General features: G+C 36.4%; 1 long non-coding RNA gene across 1 annotated transcript; it reads right to left on the bottom strand.

The window, feature by feature from the left end:
- Window positions 1-847: 847 nt before the first annotated feature.
- On the bottom strand, window positions 848-23,105 carry LOC143695343 (uncharacterized). The gene is made up of 2 exons (XR_013184449.1): window positions 22,777-23,105; window positions 848-4,537 (listed from the first exon to the last, which is right to left on the bottom strand). It is a non-coding gene; the product is annotated as an uncharacterized LOC143695343 (long non-coding RNA).
- Window positions 23,106-23,878: the final 773 nt, after the last annotated feature.

Raw genomic sequence — 23,878 nt, 5'->3', positions numbered from 1 at the left:
GTGCATTCAGAGGATCTCACTTTAACCTGGTCTTTGTCAACAAATTTACACAACCACCTACACTGAACGAAAAACATAATATAGCCAAGTGTCAGACTTTATGAAACCTCTCTGTTAAAAGGACACGGTGAGAACAGTTGATGTTTATATCTTCAGTTTTCTTTTTGAGAAGACTGTTAAAATCTTGAAGTTGACAGATCAAAAATAAGTGGCAAAACTATTGTCTGAGAAAATAGCTGGGAAGACTCCCAGCACATCAGGGACCCCATAACAAGATTTGCAACACCTTTTCTGTGACACAAACTGCAGGTCTAATTCTCTTTAACATCTTGTGAGCATAACAAGGTATAAACTTTTCATAGTGTACTCTCTATTGCATTTCCAAAAAAAAAAAACTAATTCAGTGAGGAATGAGAGGACAACTGGAAGCATATCAAAGAAGCAAACTATGAGGGGCATGTGATAAACGAGGTCTCTCAAAACTATATGACAGATCAGAATAAAACCAGAAATATATGCACAGATAGCATATGTATTTATTATTATACCTAAATATACAAGCCAATCAGATCATGGCTGAAACAATTGTTGCATGGTTGCAAATAAAACCCAAAAGTAAAAACCAATATATATTGTATGGCTGTGTTAAAAATATGCTACTTCTGTGGATATATGTTTGGTTTCTTTTTACATTGTGTGGCTTCATACATTACATTAAGGCAGTTGGGAGAGAATAATACACTTACTAAATTCCAAGGGAAATAAATATAGGCCAACAGTAATTACTTAAGCTAGAATATACTTTTTTTTTTTTGCTTTACATAAACAAAATAGTAAAATTGCATAATTAGGAAATACTATTTATTCACTGAGTAAGAAGCAGTTCCTCAACACATTTAAATTCAAGAAGCATCAGAAAATTGGTTAACAGAATATTAAGAAGATATTTCAGAGCAGAAGAAAATTTCACAATTGGACACAGCTTTCACATCAATCTAGATATGGGATAATTTACATTTGATCCCTGATTTGTCTCATCCTATGATTCAAACATTAAAAAAAATAATACATTTGTTTGTATGCAGTCTTGGGCTTTTAAAACACTTTAAAACTCTATATGGTTTTAGGCCTTTTCTTTTTTCACTCTTTCCTTAATATTTTAATAGGAATGTAAAGGCAAACAGGGAGTGTAACAAGAGATACCTGAGACAGAAAGGGAGAAGGATTTGTGGATGTCAATGCAACAGCAAAATTTTCAGAAACACCCTTTAGGTCATGGAATATTTTTCCAAGATAAACAGTTTACATTCTATCAGTGGAAACCGTCAAAATTACATTTGGAAAAACCCTTGTAACTGCCAGCTTAAAAATATAATCTTGCTTTCACAAAGAGATAAAATAGATCACTCAAAGGCATTTTTGTTCTTTGATGTCTATATTTTATAATTATGCAGAGACTGAATATTTCGCTCCATGTTCAAAATGTTAATCAGAAACTCAGTCAGGGATTCTGGCCCTTAATCAGCTTCTGAACCTTAGTTTTAAAATCACATCTAGAATTCAAGAGCTCTCTGCAGTGAGCAACATTATTAGCTAAAGCTTTTTCTGCCTCTCAGCTTCACTGAGAAATAGTTGGCTACATTTTCTCAGGGAAAATAAACCCACTTACATTATCTTAGAAGATGTTTTTTAAAAGTGTTTTACAAATCAGATTTTTGATATTTTTTCAAAGGAATTTAGTTCATATCATTTAAGTAAAGTGGCCCATCATTTTCTCTTGGCTGCATTTTCAGTTTTTAATCATTCATGCATCTGTGGATTTATGCATAGGTATACATATGTCAATTAAATATAAATCAATCCTGTAAAAGTTACTTAAACTAGGAAGGTTCATTTGCAATCATTTAACTGTAGATGGTTTAAATCCTTATGATCCAATCCTGTTTTCCCCAAGTACTTTGCAAAATTAGCTATTGTCAGACAAAGCAATTGCAAGCCTGATCTAATCCTCTCACCATTTTATTTCAGTGCTTTTACCCACATTAAGTATGTGTTTTATTCCTTGCTGCATATGACATCCCATTAATATAAATCCCTTAGAATAAGTTGTCTAGTACCAGCACATATAAGGAGGCCTCATGTAAATAATGTCCTAGCTCTTCTCTGACTCTTACTATTAATCTACCATTAATTCCAGCAGAAAACTACTTCTTTTTCCCAAACAAATAAACAAACAAATCCCCTAGTTTATATTCTATTTAAACAGAATGTTGTGGAAGATATGGGATGTGGTAAAGACATGATAGGCCTCATTTTAAAAAGCTATTCAATCTCCAGTTTCCTTCAAAAAATTTAGTTTTTTAAAAGCCAGAGATATCTGATGGGAAATTTTAATAATATTTTTTAACATTAATTCAAAAACAGATGCCTAGGCAATAAAATCCTTGGAGATAAGTTTATAGATCGATTTTTTTTTTCAATTAGGAAATCAAGTATTTCTTACTAATCACCTTTTTACATATGGTGTTTCATAAGAAAGGGAAACTTACACTTCCCTTCAAGTAAAAATCCTATAGAATTTGTTAGAAATCCTTAGCCTCTCTGTAACTTTGTAATGCAATAGAAATGTTAGTCTGATTGAATTTAAAAATATTTGAATGCCTCACACTTAATTAAAAATTATTTCATTTAAAAGTAATTAAAAAGTTCCTTAGAAATGGGTTGTCCTGTTCCAGAGATGTCATAAATCAGTGTAGCTTTACAATTTAGGTATAAAATATTCACTTTGGGAAAAATAGAAGCAGACTGGCCAGACCTGAGTGGTTTTCTTTATAGGCTTTCCTTTCACTGATTTCTTGTTGATGTATGTGACTGAGAAATGATCTGCCTTATTCAGCTCTGGGAACAAATACGTATTGAAGAGAGTCATCAAAATATGTGCTTGAAACAGCAAAGTACTTTGCCAAGGACACAAGCCAGAGTAGTGCAGGATGACAGCTTTCCCTAGATCAGAAACTTGGTCTTCTAATAGCTCTGCAGCTCTCAAAGCAGGGGAGAGCAGATGGGAGGAACAGGCAGGATCACAAAGAGTTGGGAAAGCATAAACAGGTTTGCAGAGAGGCAAGTCAGGCCAGGATTTTGAAATTTGAGTTGACAGAGACAGAGAACAAACCATGTGTGTTGCTTAGCTTTCCAGAAAAGAAGAGACAAGCGCTGTTCCCATGAGTTTACTACCTCTGTAACTAAGACATTAAAACAAGTAGGAAGAGCAGCAGAGGAAAAACACACTCAAGATCACAAAGACAAAAAATAGCAGGATTAATCACAGACCTTGGGTTTTGCAAGTACTTATTCAATGCCCAGCTTACCAAACAGACCATGTCTCCCATGAGAAAGTGAGCAAGAATCACCACTTGATGCACTGTTGTCTTGCAGTGAGCTTGTTATTTTTTTAACATAATGATGAGTAATACTTTTGCCAGGTCGATCATAGAATTCAAAACAGATTCTTCCTCTCCTAAGGAAAGTAATACCCAGTTTTGATAGCATTCCATTTAGCTCAAGCTTGCTATGTACTACATCAAATCTGCTCCATTACATTTTAATTTTAGACTTTGTTGCATTTTTTTTTCTTTGAGGATATCAGTTTTTCTCCCTCTCATTCTGTTAAATTTTAGTTAATCCATCTTTTGGAAACAATGGAAAAGAGATCATTCCCCCAATGTTGCCTAATTTAGTAGCTTCAAAGGCAAGCCAAAGAAAAATCAGAAGAGGACTTCTAAGTAGTATAAGACGTATTAAGACAAGTTACCACAGACCCAAGACATCCCATGGCTTCTTTAAAATGGAAGGAGAGGGGTCTTTGTACCTAATTGCCATTGGATTCCACTTGGTTACAGCTTCAAATATTTGAGATATTCAATACAAAAGAGATATGAAGCAATTTGAAGAATCTCCTTTCTGCTGCAAATACAACATGGAATTTCCCCCATTAATATTTTCCTAAATACAACAGCAGCATACTTTAGGTCTGCAGTGCAGCTCCATGTGGATTTATCCAGGTTGACTCTAAAAGCTTTATTCTAGCACAGCTAATCCACCTGGCTATAGTGTAAAGCTGATGTGACTGGACCATATCTAGAACCAAGTTATGCTGTTCAAGGAGTGCAAACTCTTAACATTAAACTCTCTTTCAGATCCCCTTGTGTGTCTTAAATATTCAAATTCTATGAGACCCCCAGCTCAGGTAACAGAACCTTAAAATATTCCTTTAAAAATATACCTTTGCTCTTACTATTATATCATGTTCTGAAGGTGTGTATGTACATAAGGAAGGTTATTTTTTCCTCTCTTCACATTCTGATACCACTTATGGGCATACATAGTCTGCCTGAATAATCACTCCCTTTAGCATGTATCTGATGTTTAGTACTTCACTTGTTTCATGCATTCTCCACGGATTGGAAACAAGTAATCAAAGTCCTTCAGTCCACTACCATAGGTGTTCCAGTTCTGATTGGCAGTTTAGGTATCCTCACTGTAAAAAAAAAAAAAACCAAAAAACAAAAAACAATAAAAACACAGTGCAAGGCTTTACAGTTGTGTTGATTACAGTTGTTGTAATGTCACATTTTCTTTGAAAAAAGAAAATACAATGTGAATTTCTGAAGGGAATATTTGGAAGTGAATTTACGTTCTTGCCATCAAAAACTTAGCATAAGTTTTTATGTTAAGTGTTTATTCAGAACTTTAAAACACAGCCACTTAAAGAAAGAGAAGGACCAGAGATTAACACAAAAGCAAAGTGTGGCAGCAGACAGAGTAATTCAAATGGAACACAAATTCAAAAATTTTAATTCAAAACACATTAAGAATAGAGGGAAGACATAAAATTCAAAACATGGTCTGTATTTTACCTGACAGGGTCCTTTAATCTAGAAGAATGACACAGTATTTTAAATAGCAAAGTGAATTCCACAGCATGAAATCCCCATGACAGTTTCTCTGAGAAATAACCATCTGACAACTCAGAGTAACAACTTCCCCCATGCTTAAACACTGACTAAGGATATATGCCTGTGCTGCACACTGTCATGCAGCGTGTACATCCTCAGGCCAGCCATAAATACAGGAGCAGAAGTGCCAAAAGCTGCCAAGCAGCCTGAAAGCAGGATAAATTAATTCACATAGGGCTCAATTCTACTGCAGCTAGACTCCTACGGGAGTGCAAACAAATTCACTTACAGTTAGCCTCATCTGCCTCATCATGGGCAGAATAGGTACATGCTATTGTCATACATATATATGTATTTCTAATACATACTTGCATGAGCCAAAGGTTGTTCATTTTATCTGTTTGTGGATGTTAAACATGTATAGCTTTTTCCAAAACAATCAAGGGACACATTGGGAATTTCAGTACTTGAAGTTAAACAGAAGATGGGCATGAGAAGTCCATCATTGTCATTTCATACCAACATTTTGACATAAATATTGGTTTTAATTTGCTTTATTTTTAGACAAAATCAAGCAAAGCTCCATGCAAGACTAGATGAAGACTGCCATTTAATTTCCAAGTGCCAGTTCAAAACCTAATTATTTTTTTACATTTCTTAAATTTTCCCTGGGTTTGTCATATCCCTGCAAGGCTTTTAGTTTCAGCAGAATATTACTCTTCAGCACACAAAGCCAACCAAACAGTTTTATTAACACCAGTGAGACCAATTCTACTCTGAGGAATCACTAATGTGATGCATTACTAAATGGCACCAAAGCTTAATTAGGCGATATCAATAGTTAAGGTCATTATAAACCCTTTATACTTCCATTAATTAGTCAGCCAAAGTTATATACAGAAAAATGTATAAAACACATTCTGCTCATAATTTCATCTGATGGTTTCTTTCCTTTATGATTTTGTGCCACATTGATTCTACCTTGTGTAATGTATGGGTTAACATTTAACATGAATGTTGGGAACCACAGTCTAAATGTGTTTGCAAATATCATTGCATTGAAATAACATTTTACTAGAGAATGTAATGATGACTAATAGGTATGAAAGAGAAATCTTGCTGCTTCATTTTCTAACTACAAAATATGTAGGAAAATTAGGAATGTAGCTGATATATTAACATTCAGAAAACCATTTAGGGATATAATTGGTACTTACTAAAGCAATTAGTATAAAGTAATCAAGTGTCAGTGAACATAGATGATTCTATGAATCTACAATATATAATTTACTATTGCTACTTAAAATGGCCAATTTTTTTTTTTTTTTATTCTCAGTAAATGCGTATAAACAATTGAAAGCAAACATTAATATTTAGGACAGAGTTTTCTTGGAAGGGTTTATTATTTGATGAAGATCTGTCTGTAAAAAGTCTGTCAGATGCACACAAACAAATCCCATATTGAGTCTCAAACTGGCTTAGCTTTTAACCTACATTTTCTTTTCCTTTTTTTTGTTAGCAGTCACATATACACCCTTCAAGCAGATGCTTATTTTTGGTTTGAATGTGGGCTTTCTAGCACAGCCAGCTGTGAAGTTTAAAGGAGAAGCTGTTCCCCTCAGGTTTGAAATTGCCCTCTTTCCAAGGAGCACATTGAGATCTATGAATGCAGAACACCACAGGAGGCTTGGGCACCTGTACATAACAGAGCCCAAGAAAACCTTCTGCTGATCTCCTGAAAAAAAGTGGATTTTACTTGACATGATACAAACTTCTCTGGAATTCTAGACCTTCAACAAGTGGACATAAGACATTTTTCTCACAGAAATGCTGTGCATGACATATTGGTTCAATTTCAGGACTCTTTCAATTAGGCAAAGGAGGATAAATGCTTCAAAAATCATTCAGATGGAAAATACCAATCCCTTATTTGCTTATTACAGAAAAAAATTGTCTGTGGGTTTAGTGATCTGAAAGGAAGCAAAACTATTATTATTGTTAATAATTTTTTGAAACCTCATATATTTTTGCTTAGAAGTCACGTGATTAAAGAGGTCTTATATGAATGGAGACACTGATTTTGTTCCTTCCTCAGCCACACAAAGTTCAAAACCTGTAATGAGAGATATTTTGCTATACAACAAGCTGGGTAACCCACCACATAGGGGTAGCAAGCAATTGATCTCTCTTGCTCAGAAAGTAAAGATACCTATTGCTTCTGTGGAAGGTTTTCTGGTCTGGTCTGCTAGAAGAATGTAAAACACAGATTTTGAAAATAGATCAAAACTCAGAATTCTCTTTTTCTGGAAAGCAGCACAACAGCACACTAATCTCCATGACTCACTGATGATTTCCTCCTTGTGCTCATTCTTTTGGGTCCCATTTGATTTGTTGAAACTCCCACAGCCCAAGGTTGTGGCTACAGAGCATCAGGAAGGGACACAGCCCCACAGAGACAGTGCTTAATGATCTCATGGAGTCTGAAGGAGACTCCAGAATCTGTTCCAGGCGTAGAGATTTGACGTGTTGGTGGCTTTTTTAACTTCTTCAGTGTTGAAGAAATAACTCAGAAAGCATAGGTTTAACCTATGCATTCACTTCTCTCTTGAAAGACTCTTAGCCACAAATATTTAATTCCCTCCCTTTTACTGGACTCTGGGCATCTGTGAAGTGTGGGAACTGTTCTAATTCATCATGATGCTAAGCTTCACAAGATCCAGTGGTTTGAGGTAGTTCCAGACTCTGGAGAGCTACAAATACTGACATCTTTGATTAAGTCTTTTGAGACATTTCTTTTCAAGCAGGACTTACAGAAGAAGAGCCTGGCTTGTTACTTTCACCTAGTACTGAAATTTTCCCTGCCAAAGTGGCACATCTTTCCTTATATGCCATCTTAGTTTTCATGCCCACTCTCTCAGGCAACCCTAGAGAACTACAAAGGTTGGACAAAAGCAATAGAATCAGTGCTTTCAAATTGTTCCTACCTTAAAAAAGTAAGGATAGTCCACATTTAAGGAAAACACAGAATCCTTTAGAAGTATATTATATTTAGTCTGAAATTGTTTGTCTACCACAGGCATTCTGGGCAATTGAATGTCTGCCTTTTGGGATCACTGCCAAAAGAAGAGATTCAATTAAATTAATTGCAATGACTCCTAACAATAGCTAAATGGCCCACCTAATCCATTTAAATAGTGCATCTGGTCTTGCCTGCTCACCTATTCATGGTTCACTACTACAGAATTTGCTAACACAAACAGCTTGTAGTTCATTCTTTTTTTTTTATAGGTTTATTGTTGAATTCTAGCCACTGAATTACTAGACATGGGCTGGGGACTCTACCTTTATCATTTACTTTTAAGCTGTTTGGGGAAAAACATGAAAGAATCAAAAAATACGCTATCTTTAAAAAATTAATCCAATCATTTCTAGAAACACAAGCAATGTCAGAACTGAATTAATTGTCTCTAAGGTGAAGGAGAATCTTTCATCACATTATCTGAATGAAGTGGCAGCAACCAATTAAGAAAATGTGCTGAGTATAGCGTGTTTATTCAATTTCCCCCAACTGAAATAGAAATGTAAGAAAAATATCAAAAATCAAAAGTAAAAATATTGTAAAAAAAATCAATTTGAGAATTCCCTACCACCAGCCTTGAATGATGAAACCGAAAAGACAGCCTGTAACTACTCAAAGTAAACAAGCTAAATATATATATGAGGAGGGGGGGGAATAAAGTAAAGTATAATCATTCCAAAAGAAGCATTAAACTTCTTGTGGACTGTTGATTTAAGAGAGTTTTTCAAAATCTACTTCTTTTTCTAGTTGAACCAGCCATGAAAAATGAAGTCACAGAAAAACAGCTCCTAAATAAGCAAACAGAAAAATCTATTTCTAAGACTACAACTACTGACAATAAACGAACTTTTGTCTTCCATATGTGAGTGCTTGGGTGAAAGTATATTTCATACATTAGAATTTATGGAATATGCCCATAATTTGTCCTTATTTGCAGCCAGACCATGCTTATATATGGTCTTGAAAACACCCTGTGCCTCCAGGGCTGTACTGAGAGCCTCGAGACCTTTTGGCAACACAAATCATTCAGAATATTCACTACCAAAATTACCTGAATAGAACAGGCTTATAGCGAGGCTCTCCTGGGACCAGTTAACAAGAGCAGAGAGGTGTCTGGTGTCCTCTCACACCAAAGGCCCTGCCCCTGGATGGTACCCAGGAAAATGCCTGCCTGCCCACTGGACTGGTTCTGGCTCTGCTCTTATGCTGTGTTTTTGCATTGAAAAAAATTACAGTGGCCCCTGAGTATCTTGTAAAAATTGATATAATTAGCTGGAGCGCATATGGGAATTTGCACAGAGGAACAAGGAAAAAGATTGTGAAAACCCTCAAAGCTTCTGAGTCATACAATAGTTACCAGCCTCTCTCAATCACTTCTTCTTTGTCAGAATAAACCGCAGTGCAAAATTATAAATTACTAAAATACTTACCCTTATAATTCACAACGTGTTACCTTTGTGGAAATGCCCTCCCATTTTATTTATATAATTTTCCTTCTAGCATATATTGGTTTATGTGAACTGCTTGTTAGTAAGTACATTCTGGGTAAAAGTAGCATTAAAATTTTCATCAAAGGTACAATCAGACAACTGCTATTCAAAATTACTGCATAAAAATCTCATAGATACAATCACAAACAATTAACATACAATTACAACATGAAAACCTACCAAGTACAGATAAAATCACAAAGACAAGTACAGCTGATGGCAAATCTAGAAGCAATTACATAAAGCCTTTGAAGAATTGCACACATTTATCTAAACTCAATAAATGTATATGTCTTAGCAGTAACATAATTGAGTAGGATTAACATAGCCAGTGACAGGGGGCAATTTCATTTGCATAAGTAGTTTTGCAAATTTCTAATATTTAAAATTCGATTTAAAAATGAAGTTGCAGTTATTAGTATTCAGATTATTCACTTTTCTATTAATTATTTTAGAGTCAACAGGAACTTGAAAAATACTTCACATGCATGAGAAACTATAATCTTTCCACAAAAGCTCTTGATACATAATCTTGCCACAAATTGCAAGCAAGATGCAAAAAGGCAGGCAGTAACAAGACACAAAGTTGTTGTTACTGTTGGATTCTTGAATCAGCACACTTACACCATGATCCAAAATCTGCAAGTCAAAAGACACATTGCAGTAACTTGCAGGGATGTTGGATCAAGTCTTTTTCTAAGGAATGGGTTTTTATTTTGCTGGTCATAGTCACCATTCAAAAAATGAGTGTTATTTTGTGTGCTTGGCATAGAAATAAATCTGAGATTTATTTGAACGACAAGAGAATAATCATGATGTTTATTCCTCAGTGAGCTACTAAAATAAATAAATCAAAGTTTGCTCAGAGTGATACTCAGAAATTTCATCAAAATAGTTGGCAGCTCATCTTGAAATATATAATTACCAATAAGACATCTTTGAAATCATAATGATAAGCATTTTAATTTGCCAGAAACATAAGCACATACACAGAAGAAAGGTAAACCAAGATAATGATATGCCAGAATTGGCAAATAGGCTCACTGAAACACATGATTTTACTTTTACTTGACAAGGACTTGACAGTCTTTGTGATAAATATCAGAACAAAGATTGTCTCTGGCATCAAAATTAAATCAAAGACTCATGGATAATTTTAGCCTGCCGACTCCAAACTATACTTGACATACTCTCTCATGGATGCTGCTCCTGTATCAAGGACATTGCTCTGTACAATCCCTGCAACATTTTTCAAAACAAAAGACTCAGCCTCCAAAATTGTTAAGTGGCTAAATATTAAATTGCCTAAAATAAAAGCCAAGCATGAGAAACTATCCCTTAACCATGTGTACTACACAGCAGCAGCTCTGCTGCCACATCTTGCTTTTGATGAAATCAAGGACAGTAGCATTTTTTTACTCTATAACAAAAGGTATTAAAATACATTTAACAATGTTACTGGTGAACTACAAATATGAGGTCACACACTTTCATGTCTTCACTGCAATTCATGCTCTAAGAATCCTTTTTTCATGCCAGGTTCGATATCTAAAAGATGTGTGCAGCTTTACTTTTGAAACATCAAAAGATTTTTATTCTATTCTAAATATCTACCTTAAACATTTCTTTTCTGTGCACTGCTTTGTACATTCAGTTTTTAAATAAGAGACGTATGAATGGTGCCATTCCTTTACACTCAACCAAATCTAAGTTTCTAAGATGGACCTGTTTGGTCTGATTCTTATCTAGTATTTGTAAAACTTTGTACATAACTTAATGCTGATTGATGAAATCAAGCTTTAAACATGTTTCATCCCTGCTTCTGCTGAGAAATAAAACAAGGGGTGTGGCAAATTGTTCAGTTGGAGGAATATTTGCCTTTTGGGGATTGTCTTTGACTACTTGCCTCTAAGAATAAAATTTTGAGCCTTAATTTAGCCAAAATCCAATTGACAAATGCAAATATTTCCTGGGAAATATTTGATTATACATCAATACATTTTGATCCATAGAGATATATTGCTACTCATACTGTAAGATATTAGTACTTTAATCATGTAACTAAAAACCTTGTTGAGTCATTTGGTCTTATCTCAGTCTTTTCATTATGGATTACCTGCATCTGCAAGATTGAATTCTGATAATTTATTCTCTAATTGCTACAGAAGATGACCTTAACTTTATGGAATTAGTAAATATCAGGATTCCTTGGTGTGTAATTGTAGCTCTTCCACTCTCAGTACAGATTGCAAAATAAACAACATAATGAAACAAAGCAGAAAACTCAACAGTTGGTAAATCTACATAATGCTCTCTACTTGGTATGCACACTACAGCAGGAGCATGAACAGAGAAGGAACTGAAACCAAATTGCTTGACCTATTTTAATATTTGATGAAGAAATACTAAGCCTAGAAATACCATGTCTTCAGGGACCTTGTAGTTGATATTATTAAAAAATATTTTAAAAAGAGGCTGCTATAGTCTATCATAATAAGCTTTGGGTAATACTTTAAGAGTCCATTAACTTATGCTCAAGTAATCTTGAATGACAATGGAAATCCTTTGAAAGCTTGTCTGATAGTTGCACAAATACCACATAAATTCCCTCCCATCCTTTTGTGAGTGTTTTCTTTCCCCTAGATACACTATAGTTTTTAGCCCCTTTGTGTAATTTTCCAGAATTTGATATTTTAACATTAATAGAGGGAAGTCAGATTAGTTCTAACCTTAAAAGAAATCACTCTATGTACTTTTCAGGAACCCAAATCAAAACTCTTTTTGAAGCAAATCTAAGGAATATTTTTAAGTTATTTATCTGTAACTTTGACACTACAGTAGAGTAAAAATCAAGGGGTTTTGGTATGGGTAGTATAATAGTAATATTTACTTTCCCAACTAATATTTTTTTTGTGATTTAAATTAGCTGAGTTATCAATACAACTCAATTTTTTTGAGAGAATCTAAATATAATTTTCCTCAAAATAACATCTTTTGTTAAAGTCTAAATATTTGTAGTGGCATCTTGGTATTGACAATGTCCAGTCATCTCAAATGAAAGACAGACTTGAGATGCTGGATGGTTTAAAGATTTCAAAATTAATACTTCAAAATAATTCCCCCTGTAGATGTCCTCAAATATATTTGAATGCAAACTAATGCTGAAATCATGGTCATTACAAGACAGAAATTGTTCTTCATGGATGCACTCCAGCCCCTCTGTTTTTGTTACTGCTGAGATTTTAAGTTTTTTGAAGGGAAAAATTCCTACTATGGGTTAGTTCCCTACCAAGGGCTGAGCTTAACCCATGGCCTGTGGGGTCCCATATAACACAGTAATATAAATATTTGTGCCTTGTTCCTTCACACGGGGAGCTTGCAGTGTTTTGCCCAGTTACTCAGCACAGATACTGGATCTGGAGTAAATCCAAAATCAAAAATGGAGATCCACATCAGCCTGGTGCTGTGACCTCCCAAAACACCCTGCACAGGATCTTGGACAGAGCAACTGGATGTATTGGAGATGTCCCTGGGTGGCCAGGACCCATTCCAGACACAGGCATCACCAGGGACCAGCCCGGGCACACCAACACTTTCCCCAGTAAGCACATTCATTAACACTCTTACTGCCATCACTACTTTAAAAATTTACTGTTTCATCCTACATTTCAGTGTTCAAGAACTCCATCATCACTTATGTTTGGGAGAATAAACTGCTGCATTCACATCAAGGAACAGATATCATCACACTCACTCATCCTCATCAGCATGTAATTTACAGCCAGCACTGAACAGTCTGAGCTACCTGGCAGGCCAGAACCTTGACTTAGCTGTGTGGTAAAAGGTCATGATGACATTGTTAATTTGAAAATAAATAGCTTCTTGTAATGTTATAGAATTGCTGTAGCAGTCAGTCACATAAAGATAAAAGCTCATATAGATAAAAGCATATTAATTAGCTCATAAAGCCTTATTAATCAGCCTTGTAATAGTAGCAGTTTAAAACCCTAAAAGAAATGTGCAAGATATTTGTCTGCAAGCTTAAAAAAAAGATAAAAGAATGAAAACCCACCCTCATAGCATGATATGATATTAGCACCCTGCTACTGGGAAAAGGAATTTACAGTCTAAAAATAGCATCTTCTTTACAGTATGTGAGAGATTTAATACATTTGCTCTAGTCTAGCTGAGGTATGATAGCAAAAAGTTCTTTGGATTTACTTTAATTCTTTGCTGTCCTGGTTTTGGCTGGGATAGAGTTAATTTTCTCCCTAGGATCTGGTACAGTACTGTCTTTTGGATTTAGGATGAGAAGAGTGTTGATAACACACTGATGTTTCAGCTGTTGCTGAGCAGAGCTTTCTCTAAGTCAAGGAGTTTTCAGTTTCCCATGCTCTGCCAGTGAGTAGGGGCACAGGAAGCTGGGAGGGAGCACGGCCAGGCAGCTGAGCTGAACTGGCCAAAGGGGTATTCCATACAATAGAATGTCCCATTCAGTGTATAAACTGTGGGCACTTGGCTGGGAGGCACCAATCGCTGTTTGAGGATGGGCTGGACATCAGTCCGTGGGTGTTGAGAAACTGTGATGGGCATCAGTTGTGTTTCTTGGGATTTAGTCCTCTATATCTCCTCATTACTTTATTTATTATAATTCATAATTATTATTGCTATTATTAATAATAACATATTTCATTTCTTTTAGCTATTAATCTGTTCATACTTCAACCCATGCCTTTCTTCCATATTTTCTCCCCACCAGAGGGGCCAAGGCAGAGGGAAGTGAGCAAGTGGCTGCTTTGTACTTCATTGCCAGATAGGGTTAAACCACAACAACTGCTCATGGAAGTGTGACCCTGACTGAGTGGGATCCTGTGGGATCCCCTTGTAAAGAAGAAATTCTATCCAAACTGAAGTCAGTGGCTACTGATTTCAAAGCAGAGAATGCCAGTGTGTTTCCTGATCACTATGTTCTTGACCTCCTTGAAGCGAAATTTCCTATTCAGATTTAGTTCAAATGAAATTCAAGGATTCAAGAAAAATGGAAAATGTCCCTTTTTTCATGGAAATACTCTATTTCTATATTTATTTCATGTTTGATACTTCCCAGCAGAAGGCAGCCACTCTCATTCATTAAATTGACAACAAAAAACTAAAGATTAGAGACATTTTAAAAATTGTACACTCCTTTGTTTATTTCCCTGTCACACCCCAGTTGCCCTACAAACTTCTGATGAATCTGCTTTGTTCCAAGGAAGACTTATTGCACATAGTGCATCCTATTTTATTGTAAAGAACTGAGGCAATTACAGCCATTAATGAATCTGAAAAATACCCCTCCTAATCACTAAATCTCCACTAACTTTATAAATAATTTCATACAGTAGAACAGTTTGCTCTGCAAGATCTATAAAAGAAGAAAAGTATGATTTTTCCCTCCCTTCTTTTTGCTCCCAATTTTGTAACAAATGCATAGCAACTTTACTTGGGAAAAGTAAGTTCCACTCCTCTCAGGCAGGCATGAGCAGCAGCTGCAGTGCATGGGCCTTGACACTTACTCACCTCCTCCTCACACACACCACCATTTCTTCTGACTTGCTAAGCCAGTATTTATCCAGGACATATCCTGACAGAACCCCATCAGGGCAATGAAGGCTCTCATTCCATTTTAGTGCTTCCAAAGAAATGCATTTTGGGACATTAGAGAAGTTGATAGGGTTTGGGGCTTTTTCCCTTTTCACCAAATATTAAACTGAAGAAAGCACTATTTTACATATTCAGTTGTTCATACCTTACACTGAATTAATGGTAAATCTCAAATTGCCAGTGTGATCAGCCTTGTACTTTCTAAAAAACATAAGATGGTAATGATTGTACCATTTTCATTTGTTGCTTTGTCAAATAACATTGTTTATATTATTGCAAAACAACAGTGACATCCAGAGGCACAAAAGCCTAATCAAAATTGTTCATTATCAATGATGAAGTGTTCAAAATGAGTTACTTAGGATTTCAGTAATTTCGATTCTTTGAAACTCTACACATTTTAGAACCAGCATGTGTAAACTTTTTTTTTAAATCTTCTCCAACACAGTCTTACACTTCACTGGAAAATGGTTGACTGAGACAATATTAGGATACTGGCACAGAGAACTATTATGTCTTGTCATTGATAGCTGTCATTGATAAGGCTCTGTGTGAAACCCTTTGGCCCCAGATAATTTTCTGTACTCTTTCTGTTGAAAAGAGGCAAGATGAAAAGAAAATCAAGTACTTCCAACTGAGATACAGCAATACTTTAAAATTGCATACAGTTAGACACCTTCCTGGAGCACCAAAGCTGCTAATGTACAGCAGGTTGCTAAAAGCACACCTACCAGGTCTGTGAGCTTTAGGGTATTACTCAAACTGCAATGCACTTCTGAGTCATGAAAGTGAAATTGGGCAGAGTCCAGCCCACAAGCAGCAGTGACCAGCTTCAGCATGCATTTATATGCACAGTAAATGGCTCCTTTCAGCACAGAGTGTGTGTTTGTAATGAGGCTGAAAGCTCACCCAGGTCTGAGTGCTGAGACTTTTGCCTTAAGAAGGGACTGACAAATTAAAAGCTTTAAGATTTTTTTTTCTAATTTTTTTATTAGATGCCAGGTGGGTTGCAGAAGAAATAAATATATATGTAGCCCTGAAGAAAAAATGAAGTATCCACAGCACTTACAATTACTGCAACCTTAGAAAAGTTCAAGTCTCAAAGCAAAGCAGTTATTGACCAGCTCCTCTGCTGGCCTGAATCATTATAGCTCCACTTACTTCAGTGGAGCTCTGCCAGGTTACATCAGCAGAGGACTGGGTCCTATCTGTCTCCTTCTCAACATTCCTGTCATTTCCAAGTGGATGCTGTATCATTTTTGAGCTTTTTAGCTCCTCACACATGCTGAACCCGTGCTTGCAATATGAAGATAATTGCATATATTTACCATTTCTGTCCACTACATTGGAGGAAAATACAGGTCTATTTAACACTACACACTCATTTCTTTACCAAGGAAGAGTATTTTACAAGATGTCTTTTAAGCAAACCTTTTCTACACTGAATGAAATGTCTGTTGTAATAACCACAATATCATTTCAGCTTTCAATGGAAATTTTCTCCTAGAGTAGCTTCTGGTTGTAAATAATTCCTGTGAGTAGTTTATTTTAGGGGGTTATATTTCTTGCCTACTAATACAGGTCTCATACAACACTCTTTCCCAGAATTTCATTTAAGGGAGTAAAGTTTTTGAGGAAAATGCTTTTCATTTCCCTCAGTGTCAGACTGGCAGTTGGCATACAGGTGAATTGTTCTCAAAAACGCAATACTGCTTCCTGCATCCAGCTGAGACATTCCTGTGGTTGGTAATTTATTGGTTGTTCTTGCTATGAAAAAATATGTACATAATCCCTTCATTGCATTCATTTTTGTATAAAATACAAAATAATTACAATTCTCTTATTTGTGATCAGAGAGCTGCCCCTTCTAGTCATATATTCTAAAAACAATTTACTGATAAGCATGTGTGAAATGTTACTGTATAAATAACACTCTTTCCTTTTGGCCACTAAATGATGATCAGTTGCCCTAAATAATCTTCTTTTTAATTATTTATGACAATAAGGGTTTATTCTGAATTCAGAAATTTTGTATTTCAGGAACTAGCAGAAAATAATTTATAAAAACTAAAAAAATGAACTTACGTGGTTTGAAAGGAAGAAAGAACTAGAGTAGAAAAATTCCTTGAATACATTTAGCAGGGATGAAGAAAGTATTTTTATGGATAAGTATTTTCTACCTCAGGAAAAAATGTTCAATTAGCACAAATCACCAATTGTGGAAGAATGGCTACGTGACAGGGGCCACGTTCTGGACCAAGAATCAGGAGGATGCAGCTAATCTGGGTCCCTGCACCTGCAAAACACTGTGTCCTTGAGCATAGCTGTGGTACAATAACAAGTAGTGAGAGAGACATGAGAAAAGAAAGATGTAACCCCTAAGGTATGATGAAGAGCTGATATTGTAGTATAGCCAATAGATTGCTTAGCTTGCAGAATATGTATGAGCTTATTACTTGTGCATAAAAGTCTGATGCTCTCTTCAATAAACGAAGCTTGCTAAACACTCATATTGAGCGTCCAAGTTTCCCTCACGTGACAACCAATGGCACATCCGTTATTATCCTGATGTAAGAATCTAGCCCATATATTCTATTATGACATAAAAGTGGCTTTCATCCTCATACAAGAAAGAAATCAGATCTGAACTCATTTTACAAATTGAAATCATGGTGGGGCATGGTGGGGAGAGTATTAAATAATTTGGCCAAGGTTCCACAACAAGTATGTATCCAGGCCAAGGCTGTCTGCTGTTTGCTTGTCTCTATAACATTACAGTGCTTGCCAAAGTCATTGTACTCAAAATTTCAAAGTAGGATGACTTTGAGCTAGGCACCAAGGATTAATGTCTTAGTGCAACTAGTAAGTACATCCCACTAATTATTTCCCATCCACAGAAAGAGAAAATGAAAGAAATCCATCTTACTATATATGAATCAGAGAATCATAAAATGTTTTGTGTTAGAAAGAACCTTAAAGATCACCTAGTTCCAATGTCCCTACCATGAGCAGGGACACCTTCAACCAGAGCAGGTTTCTCAAAGCCCCATTCAAGTTGGCCTTGAACATTTCCAGGAATGGGGCATCCACAACTTCTCTGGGCAACCTGTACTATTGCCTCAGCACCCTCACAATAAAGAATTTCTTCCTAATATTTCACCAAACCCTACCATTTTTCAGTTGGAATCCAATCCCCTTGTCCTATCACTACATGCCCTTGGGAAAAGTCCCTCTCCAGATTTCTTGTTGGCCCCCTTAGGTACCAGAAAGCTGCTAAAAGGTCACCCTGAGCCCTTCTCTTCTCCAGGCTGAACAATCCCAAGTCTCATCACATTTCCTCAAAGGAGATGTGCTCAAGCCCTCTGCTCATCTTTGTGGCCTCCTCTGGACTATCTCCAGCAGTTTCCTTGAAAAATATTAAGTTGAACTTAGTAGCCTGTGATTACCATGATGTCACAGATGAGCAGAGAGGGCACAAAGAAATGAAGCATTTTTTTCAAAATTATACAACAGATCATTTATCATCATGGTTACTTCTGGTTACAGATCTCTATCCCAATGAATCCATGACAGAGATAATATTTTAAAGAACAATCCACACATACAGTGTGGATTGCAGTCTATTCTTGTACTAGTAATCATCAGCTGTCTTCTGTCTCTGTTAATCATAAAATAAAGGAACTCAGTTCCTTTCAAATGCACTTTTTTTTCCATCCCTAAACAGATTTCAGAAGAGGTATCAGGAAGGCACAAGTCACCACTAAGGACTGTGTGTTCTTGGCAAGGGCATGATCATGCAGTCCCAGACAGGGCAAGAGCATCAGAGTTTCAGGCCACCATGGCCTCAGCAGCTGGATGCACAGTACATCCCACTTCAGACATGGCCCCCAAAATCCTGCAAGATCTTCTAGATCCTACTGTGCAAGTCATCTTTGGAAACCCATTTTAAACTCCTCCAGCATGCACAGATGTGTATGTAACAAAACCCCTAACTTTGTAAATGGTTCTGTGGATCTCAGCAGCAGAGAAGTCAAGGCTTCTTTGGTTTATCTTCCCAATTCTGAATGATCCACACTAAGATTAATATGGAATTAAAATTGAAGATACGTGAAGGCATTACACCATATTCCTCATGTGCACTGAAGCCAGTTGTAATCTCCTAATCTCCAATTTGCATGTGATTAAGCTTCAAGAGTGTTCCCTGTCTGCCTATGTTGTATATCCTGCTTCAGTGCCTATTGCCAGGCATTTTTCAGAACAGATAGTGGCTTATCACTATCAAAAGGCAGCTCAAAGTCCTTAGGAAAATCTTCAGCTTAGCAACCATCCTTTTAAAATTGTAAATGGTACCTGTTTTCCTTCATCTTTATAGCTATTAATAGGCATACTTTTCACGACAACGGGATTGTTTGTGGGATTGTGAGATATCATCTGCTCCTTCTCTTTCATCTTCTCTCAAGCTATAATTCTCTGTCATATCATAGTGGGTTATCCTGGAAATAGTTTGTCACAAAAATGAATTATTTGTTGCTACTGAAAGAACAGAAATAGCTGTAAAACTACAAAAGTTAGATTTCAGCCAAATGTTCTTCAAACAAATGAAGAGGAGAAAAAGGAAACCCTAAACAGTGCTCACTTAGGATGTCTTTTCTCTCCAGTCAGCCTTTGTAAAGTCTAGGAAGATAAGTAGAGTCCTACAGGTGGTTGTACCTTCAAATAGATCATGTGGGTGGATAAACATAGGGAAGCACAGTAGGGATGGAAATAGAATTGGCTTGGGTTTGTATTTAGAAAGAAAACAATTTTATTTACTAGCAGAAAGCGATAAATAAATAGAATGGCTTATCATTACCTGCTTTAAGCTTGATTAGGCTAAATATACTTCCAGCAATCAAAAAAAAAAAATTTAAGTTTTGTTTTTTTTTTTCTTTTCTCTGAGAAGGCTCTCCTGCCTTCAGCTGGTGTCAGGCAAGAGGACAGGAGGGCCCAGAGGCCAGCTACTACTCTGACATTGACTGTCTTTGGTCTTGTTTTGGGGAGAGAAATGTGATAGCTATTTCCACAAGTGCCCAAGGGTTATTCTGACACCAGATCCTGCCTTTTTTTTTTTTTTTTTTTTTTTTTTTGGTGCCTGTAGGAGGAGCAGGCAGACCCCCAGCCCACCAGTTCTGAGTTAGTGTGTGTATGGCAGGTTCCCATGTGACAGGGATGTCCCCAAAACAGCAGTGACAGCCAGACCCGCCTTCTGTAGGTGAGCAGAGCACTGGGCTGAAACTACAGCTTGGCATATACAGCACACAGACACTAAGTCTGCTCAGATTTTTGCAACTGAGAAGCCCAGGGAACAAACCAGCCCATTTCTCTCAGTTACCCAAAACCTGCATAATTACAGCCAGTGAAATTAAAGCACAGCTAAATTCTTCTAGCAGAAAGACAATTGAAGCCCACAAATACTCCCAAGAAGGTGCCCTTTTAATCAATATATTGAGTTGGCAGTGTGTGGTTTGCTAATAGCATTTACTTAACTTTACCTAGGAAAGTAAACTCAATCAACATTAAAAAAATAAATAAATTTAAAAAATTTATTGCAACTGCAACCTTCAAGGCCAGGCTGGATGGAGCTCTGGGCAACCTGGCCTAGTGAAAGGTTCCCTGCCCATAAAAGGGGGGTTGGAACTGCATGATGTCTAAAGGCCCTTCTAACCCAAAGATTATTCTGTGATGTTTCAGCTATAGTTAGTGTGCACAAACAGAAGAAAGTTTCTTCTACTGCATCTAGACCTAAAACATGGTCTTATTCATTAACTTCAGTAAGAGATTATATTTTGAAGTCTTCTGAATAATTATCATAATTGTGGCTACGGTGATAATTTCTGGTAGTCCCACTCATGAAAGCCATTGTTATGTGCGGCATATATATGCTAAAATATTCTACCAGATGATGAGAAGAAAATTATTATAATTTTGATTTACTTGTTCAAAAGTAAACATCTGTAAACTAATTACAAGATACACCTATTTTACAGATTCTGTGAATGAAAAAGACTCACTGATTGCCAGTTTTGTCTCCAGTTCTATTTGATGAATCACATTTAATTACAACATAATTAGGTAGCACCTCTGGAAAAATATGCCATGCGATGGTTATAAAGAATGAAAAGAAATGATCATACTGTAATTTTGAAATACATGATAGCAATTCCTTTCATTAAATTTCTGTGCAAAGGATGTCTCTTATCTTATTTGTCAGTGTCAATACTGTAGTTCTAGTATTATAGTTTCCAAAAAACTAATTTCAATCCTGAGGTAAAGTCTGTGTTTACTTAAGAAATCATCCCAGACCAATTTGACTTCAAATACTCAAGGAATCCCATTAGACTACTAAATATAAGAAAATAAAAAACTCTGTGCTTTCTACAAACCTTAGACAAAATTGGAGTCCTCTATCATAATTCTGATTTTAAACAATATGAGTCTACAGATATCTTTTAGTCTCTAGTGAATAGAAATACTGCTAAAAACATCTGCATTTACATTATTGCAGCTTTCAGTGACTGGAGGCAAAATTAGGGCCCCATATGATTGAAAAGTATCAGCATTTAAAGAAAAGTAAAACAAAAAAAAAAAAAAAAAAAAAAGAGTCCTTGCTGGATTTATGTAGAAAGGAAACAAACAAGAAAAGAGGATTTATGAAGCAGAAATCTCTACACAGCTTTTCTTCTTGGCCTGATGACTACATAGTGTAGGTGGTAACAATACTTGTTGCTGGACCAGCCTTCTCTGGAACAGCTAGGCCCACCCCAGCTGTAAGATACCTTTGCTATTGGCAGAGCATGTGTTACTCTGACAAGTGAGCTGCATTTCCATTTGGGATGCATTTGGCAGTCCAGCCACCCTCTGCCTGGTGCCCTCTGATGCTGAAATGTGCTGCAGGACCCACACACCCACAGGTGTTCTGGGGTGCTGCAATCAGTCCTGAGAGTCTAGAAAGGGTCCTGAGTCATTCCTTCGCTACTCAGACTTTACCCAGATTTATTTGACAAAAATTTATTAGGAACTAAGGCTCTCTCTAGGCTTTTTGTGTCCTGCTGTGTCTTTCAGCAGCACCCAGGATGCTGGCTCAGGCTGAGGAAGTCATAGAGAAAACATTCTCTGTGAGCACAACAGACTTTGTAAACCCCTATATTACATACTGTTGTAGTAGTCCTGTAATTTGAATACCTTCCAACAGTGATCTTTCAGAGAGAAATAATGAATTCTAAAAATTTCATTGATTGGCTGAGTGACCTCTGGGTCTAAAGACTACATATTGAGCCCCAGTTAATTTGTGCACTGGATTATTAACCTATGGAACTGACATCTTTGCATGTTTATCTACCTCAAAAGGCTAAACAGATGCAAAGTTTTGTTGTCCTTCTTTTTTCTTTTCTTTTTCCCTCCAATTTCAAGGTTCTTTAGTAGAAATTTGATTTCTTCCATGTCCCAGGATACCATAAGGTACATTTCCAGGTAAAAATGGCAGATATTTTAAAGTGCAGTAGAAGGCATGAAGGTTACCAGTGTTACAGAGTAAACAGCAAGGAAGAAAAGCAAGATGGCTAAACCTTACCTGGCATGAAATATTTCAACAGGGAGGAGTTGGAGCACTAAAGGCTGTGCCACGTTGTTCCCAGTGCATCTATGGGACAGACAAGACCCTCCCAGACAGTTCCTGGGAAAAACTCCTCTGTAGAAGCCTGCTGTCTTCTCTACCCATTTACATTTCTGGACAAGAAAGACTCAAAAGCAAAGATTTTTGAAGTAAGATGTGCTTTCAGTTTTCTGGGGTACTTTGGTTTGCTGCAGTGAAGGCAATTTTTAAGCCCAAAGGGGTTTCAGAGGAGCAGGCAACTATGCACTTGCACCAAGCCTGCAGCATAATTCCTCAAGGAAATAGACCCAAGGCCAGATAAATGCAAAGTTTCTCTTCACACTGTAACCCAAAGGAAAACTAACTTAAGAAACCAATGATTTTTTTTTCTTTTCTTTTCTTGCCAGGCAACTCACAGCATGACCCAGTGCCAAGAGGTTGCCCAGTGCCAAGGAGCACAACAGCCCTCTGCAAACCCAGCTATGCATCTCTCACAAGGGCTGGCATACAGCAGCATTTTCCATAAGCTCACAAGTGCTGAAAAAGGGCCTAGATATTGCCTACATGTCACAAGGAGCATAAAGTAAATAAATGTTTTTATGGCCTATTGTATAGTTTTAAACGGATTAAAATTGCAAAGGTTCTCTGACATAAAAACAGTAAGAAGAAAATCAGGCATGTGTAATGCTAAATTTTTTATTGCACTACAAGAAACTCAGTAGTAGGTTAGCTTTAAGTATCTTGGGCTTAAGTGAACATAAATGTGTGGTTTATCTTTTGCAATTGCCTCGTTTTACTGCTGTTTTGTTTAAAACATCTTATTGTTAAATTCCTCTCTGAGAAATGCTTATAAAGTATGTTAAAGTTAGGTATAATAGCAAACTGAGACCATAACAGAGTCAGCTATCAATGCAAAATTGTATTTTTCAAATGTTTCACATAGATAAATAATGTCAAGAGGGACTAAAAACATAGAATTGTTTAAAAATAATTTAAAAATATCTTTTCTTTCTTTCTCATGTTTGAAAGGAATGGAAATTTTCTGATGTGATTACAGAAATACTGCTGGAAAGAAATTACT

The sequence above is a fragment of the Agelaius phoeniceus genome, chromosome 1, assembly GCF_051311805.1.
Source record: "Agelaius phoeniceus isolate bAgePho1 chromosome 1, bAgePho1.hap1, whole genome shotgun sequence".
Classification (NCBI taxonomy): Eukaryota; Metazoa; Chordata; class Aves; order Passeriformes; family Icteridae; genus Agelaius; species Agelaius phoeniceus.
Note: the sequence above shows the minus strand (reverse complement) of the source record. Positions and strands in the feature narration are given on the sequence as shown.